This window comes from Hyaena hyaena, unplaced genomic scaffold, assembly GCF_003009895.1.
Source record: "Hyaena hyaena isolate Hyena2069 unplaced genomic scaffold, ASM300989v1 scaffold_50, whole genome shotgun sequence".
NCBI classification, from domain to species: domain Eukaryota; kingdom Metazoa; phylum Chordata; class Mammalia; order Carnivora; family Hyaenidae; genus Hyaena; species Hyaena hyaena.
The window spans coordinates 2,172,788-2,178,728 of record NW_024080682.1 but is presented as its reverse complement, the minus strand read 5'-3'; the positions used below and the strand labels follow the sequence as shown (position 1 = coordinate 2,178,728).

General features: G+C 46.2%; 1 long non-coding RNA gene across 1 annotated transcript; it reads right to left on the bottom strand.

Moving 5' to 3' along the window:
- Positions 1-4,186: 4,186 nt before the first annotated feature.
- On the bottom strand, positions 4,187-5,360 carry LOC120230896. Its single transcript, XR_005528207.1, has 2 exons — positions 5,004-5,360; positions 4,187-4,826 (listed from the first exon to the last, which is right to left on the bottom strand). It is a non-coding gene; the product is annotated as an uncharacterized LOC120230896 (long non-coding RNA).
- Between the last annotated feature and the right edge of the window lie 581 nt (positions 5,361-5,941).

Here is a 5,941-nt window from a genome sequence, read left to right as displayed (position 1 = left end):
GGTGCTCTCCCATTGAAGCAACAGAGCAGTGGGATTGCTGGTCAACTCTATCCTCGAGCCTGGGGCAGCTGAGTGAGCAAGTGAATGTCCCCAGGGAGCATTCTAGCCATGGTGAGCATGGGGCACCTAACCTACACCCCTGCTAAAATGCACTAGAAAACTGGACAAGCATATATAAAATAATAATTTCCAAATACTAGACATTGACAGCATAAGAGTATGATTCCTGAAAGAAGGGAAAAAATATGAGCCCAACAGTTAGACAGAGAGCCCCTGTGGTGGTGGTGACACGGGTCCACAAATGTGATAAAATTCCATAGAATTACGTGTACCCCCATGAGTGCATGTAAAAACCGGTTAAATCCATGTAAAATCTGTAGCTGATATTGTTGTTATAATGTTGCCTGTTGCTTTTTCAGTTTTGATAAATGTGCTGTGGTTATGTAAGATGTCTCCCGGGAAGAAGGGTAAAGGGTACACAGGAACTCTCTGTAGTGAATGTGAAAATCTTATGTGAGTTAAAAGTTATTTCCAGGGGCACTTGGGCAGGGGGGGGGGGCTCAGTCGGTGAAGCACCGACTTTGGCTCAGGTCACAATCTCACAGTTTCATGGGTTCGAGCCCTGCGTCAGACTCTGCTGACGGCTAGGAGCCTGCTTCCGATCTGTGTCTTCTTCTCTCTCTGCCCCTCCCCCCCCTCAAAAATAAATAGACATAAAAATATTTTAAATTAGTTCCAAATAGGGGCGCCTGGGTTGCTTAGTCGGTTGAGCATCTGACTCTTGATTTCAGCTCAGGTCATGATCTCACAGTTTGTGAGATCAAGCCCCGCATTTGGCCCCACACTGGTGGTGGGGAGTCTGCCTGGGATTCTCCACGTTCCTCGCTCTCTGCCCCTCGCCCGCTCACTCTCTATCTTTCCCTCTCCCTCTCTCTCTACCCCTCCCTTGAACTCTCTCTCTCAAATAAAATGAAGTCCAAGCTAAAATTTTTAAAAAGTAGAGATTAAAGACTTTTTAGAGGAAGAAATATTGACCAAATTCATTACCGCCAGACTTTTACTATAAGAAATATCAAAGGAACTTCTTCAGGTAGAAGAAAAATGATGTTCGATGGGAGTTTTCATGTGCAAAAATGAATGAGAGCATTAAAAATGGAAAACACACGATTAAATATGAAATCATTATTATAATATCATTAAAAGTTGATTGCTTAAAACAAAGGCAGTAAAAGTGAAAGTGAGTTTATATTAGTTACTTGTTGATGCATAAATCATTACACTAAACGCTTGGCTTAAAATAACAAACGTTTGTTATCTCACAGTTACTGAATGTCAGGAATTTGCGAGTGGCTCTGTTGAGTGATTCTGCTTCAGAACGTCGCATGAAATTGTGGTCAGGATGACAGAGGACGCCATTGTCTGGAGGCTTGGTGGGCTGGATGATCTGCTTCCAAGATGGCACCTTCCCACCGCTGTTGGAAGCCACCTCAGGACTCGCTGGATGTTGGCAGGAAGCTTCAGTTCCTCTCCACATGGACCTTTCCACGTGGGCAGCTTGAGGGTCCATCCAATATGGCAGCTGGCCCCTCTCAGAGTGAGTTATCCAAGAGAGAAAGCAAAACAGAGACTACAATGCCTTTTACGAGCTGGTCTCAGAAGTCACACACTGTCTGATATTCTAATCTCTACAATAAAGTCACTAAGTCCAGGGCATGCTCAAGGGAGGTGGCTTACACTCCACCTTCTGAGGGGAGGATTTCAAACAATTTGAGGATATGTTTTAGGACTACCACATGTTAAAAGAAAATGTATAATAGCAGTACAAAGGACAGAGGTGGAAAAGGGAAGTATGCAATTGTAAGTGCCTTATACTGGGTGTGAAGTGGTATTATATTATGTGAAGGCAGACTGTGATAAGTTAAAGCCATACGTTGTAAACCTTAGAGAAGGCACTAGATTAAAAATATGTGGCTAATAAATCAATAGCAGGGATAAAAATGGATCCACAAAGATGCTCAAGTAATCAATTAGAAGGCATCTAAAGGAGGAAAAGGAAAAAGCAGAAAGGACAGATAGAAAGAGATATCTAGATGGTACAATTAAACCCAATCACATCAGTGATTAAATTAAACATACAGGACTAAACTCTCAAAATAAAGCCAAAGATCGTTAGCTTGGACTTCAAAAGTAAAACTAACTAGATGCCGGCTACGAGAAGTACACTTTAAATTACATCTATATTAAAAGTAAAAGGATGGAAAAATAAATATCATCAAAAACGAATCAAAGCTGAAATGGCTACATTAAGGTGAGATGAAATAAATTTCAAAACAAGGAATATTTACTGGGAAGAAGGAAATTTCATGATAAAGGGGTTAATTCACTTTGTAAAAATCCTAAATGTGTAGGCATCTAACGTGAATCTACTGACGGATCTAAAATATATTATGCCAATAGGTGTAGAACAAAGACAGAAATGGATACGCCCACAATTATAATCAGAGATTTTAGCATTCTCTTCAGAAACTTCTGGAACAGGGAGAAATAAACCAGTAAGGACAGAGAAGCCTTGAAGAACACTGTCCCTAAGCTGACCTCACTGACACTTAGGGAACACCCCACCCAGTGACAGCAGAATAAGCATTTTTTTCTAAGTACAATCAAACCCTTATGAAGAGAGACTATATTAAGTGGCAAATAACCACTACGAAGAGCAGGAGTGTGCAAGCAAGTGGCCGATGCCTCTTTTTGTAAGCAAAGCTTTTCTGGAACACAGACATTTTCACTGTTGATGTAACATCTATGGCTGCTTTTGCACTTTGGTGGCAGAGTCATACGGTAGCACCCGGGGATAGATATGAGCCCGTCAAGCCTAAGCTCTTACCATCTTGTCCTCTACAGAAAAAGTTTACTGACCCTTGTTTCAGAAGATGAAAATCATATGATCATGTTCTCTGATAACAGAAGTAATTTATAGGTCAATAACAGATTCTTAGAAAAATCCCCCAAATATTTGAAAGTTCAATAACACATTTCTATATAATGCATAGGTCAAAAAAGAAATCACACACTAGAGTAGAAAATATTTAATTGTTTCAACATTACTTATTTTTGAGAGACAGAGTGTGAGCAGAAGAGAGGCAGAGAGAGAGAGAGACAGAGAATCCAAAGCAGCCTCCAGGCTCTGAGCTGTCAGCACAGAGCCCAATGTGGGGTTTGAACTCATGAGTCACAAGATCATGACCTGAGCCAAGTTGGACGCTTAACCGACTGAGCCACCCAGGTGCCCCTAAAGTAGAAAATATCTTAAACAGAATGAAAATGTAAACACATTATACGAACACACGTAGAATACAAATAAAACAGTATTTAGAGTTCATTAATGGCATCAGACGCTTATATTAGCAAAGAAGAAATGATCTCAAATCACTGATTCCACCTTCAGAAACTAAAGGAAGACAAAATAAATCTAAAGTGAGCAAAAAGAAGGAAATACTAACCACGAGAATGAACATCAAAGAAAAAAATAGGAAAACCAGTAGAGAAAAATCAATGAAACTGAAAGCTAATTTTTTCAACAAAAGAAATTGGTAAAACTCTGGTCAGACTGTTCTGGAAAAAATAAGGAGAAAGAAACTTCCAAATTGTTCTGAAATAAAGGAGAAGTTGTCATTATACATTCTATATTCCTTAGAAGGCTCGTAAGGGAATATTATAAACAGTTTTTAAAACAAACTCAGGAGCCCCTACGTGGCTTAGCTGGTTAAGCATCCAACTTCAGCTCAGGTCATGATCTCAAGATCCATGAGTTTGAGCCCCGTGTCAGGCTCTGTGCAGACAGCCCCTGCTTGGGTTTTTGTGTCTCCCTCTCTCTCTGTCCCTCCCCCACTTACACTCTGTCTCTCAAAAATGAATAAATGTTAAAAAAATTTAAAATAAACTCAGAAACTTAGGGAAGACGGACGAATTTGTTGCATGCCCAACCTACCAAAGGTAAAGAAGAAATGGATAGAGAACCTGATACCCTTGCACACTGTTGGTGAGATTACGAAATTATACAACTAGTTAGGAGAACCATCTGGAAACCTTGTATAATGTCAAGCAAACATCTGTGGCCAGTCTGGCAACCACACTCTGGGTATCTCCTCGGGGGAGATGAAAACATATCACTACATGAAGCCTTGTATGCAAAACTCACCTCAGTTTTATTCATTTTGGCCAAGTCCCAGAAAAATCCAAGCGTTCATGAACTGGTGAATGAATGGACAGCAGGTAATATACCCACAAAATGGAGTAGTACTCGGTTAAGAAAAGGCATTAATGATAGGTATGATTTCACCATATTCTAGATAGTCATCTCTACTGTAGTAACAAAAAGAACATCAGTGGCTGGCAGAGACCTGGTCGGCATGGGAGGGTTTTGACTGCATAGTAAAGGAAATTTCTGGAGTACGAGAATGTTCCATATGATGATTGTGGTGGTAATTATACCAGCATACACACGTGTCCAGATTCATCAAATTATACATTAAAGGTGGTGGACTCTGATGCACATATATTACACCTCAGTCAAAGTGACTTTAAAAAAATGAGAAATTCCCAGTTAATGGAGAGAGAAAGCCCAGAGTGACACAGGCGGCCCCCAGCGTGTCGTGAGTCAGTGTATCAGAGTGAGGCTGGGCCGAGGGGCACAGCCCTGAGGGGACCCCGCCCCTGGCCAGCAGGGTGGGGGGGGGGACGTCGGATGGGTGAGCAGAAGAAGCCGCCAGGTTGCCGAGGCTTCGTAAGAGAATAGAGAACATCTTCGATGCATCAGACTTCAGATCCTGCCAGAAAAAGGCAACGCAATTCAGTCATTGATCAACAAATAAAAATTACAAATAACATCAGTTTATTGTATTAAGCAAATTTCTCCCCTGCAAAGGCATATTAGATGGCGTCCTGTGTCCTAGACAAATGAAGGCGCTTAACCCCCCCCCCCCCTCCGGTGCTTCTAAACGTACATCCACCCGGGACGCGGACGCTGTTCCTAGAAAAAGAACTCTGAGCAGAAATCCTCAGCGGGTGAAGGCGTCGTTCAGAATTTCCTGATTCGGGTAAGTCCCTTTCCAGGGCTTGTTGTGCTCAGTCTCGCTGAGAATTGCTGCTGTAGGACAGTGCTGACACTCGTGCGAATTAATCCCGCAGGTGTGCGACAAAGGCAGCCCTGAGGACCCCTGTACCCTGCGGCTTGGAGAGCCGACTCTACGCGGCGGTTTATTCAGCGGCTCGGACGCCCCGGCGCGTGGGTGACCGCGTGGCCGGGCGGTAACGAGCCAGGGGCCGGGAGACTCTCAGGTGGGACCGCAGGTGGGAGGGGGAGCGGCGACCAAGCCCCAGGGGCAGGGCCCGGGAGGTCCCGAGGGCGTGAGCGGCGCCCGGAGCAGCAGCGGACGCGGCCCCCCGCCGGGCGGTGCCCCGTGCTGGGCGCTGCGGCTGAGACCCGAGGCGCCGCCGCCCAGAAGGACGTGGGCCTTCGCTGCCGTGAGTCCCGAATAAGGGCCGTTTCCCCCAGCGCGGAAGCTGCGCTGCCCGCCGCGCCGGGCATCCCACCCGCCGGCGTCTGAGACCAGCTCTTCTGGAGGAAGAGCGTGGAAGGCCGTGGCGGGGGGTGTCGGGGGCAGGGGCGCGGCTGCAGAGCCGCGGGTGACAGCAGCGGGTCACCGGTCGCCTGGAGCCCCGGGTCGGTGAGGCCGCTGGGGCCACGCGCTCCTTGGTGCACGTCGGGGACCCACCCGCGGACGCCGAGGGCGGCCGGCTCCCTCCTGTGCTCCCCCCGCCGGACCCCCCACCCCCGGGTGAGGAAGCCCTGCGGGGCCCGCCAGGGGCAGGGCAGGGGCAGGGGCAGGGCAGGGCAGGGCAGGGCAGGGGCAGGGCAGGGGCGGGGCAGGGCAGGGCAGGG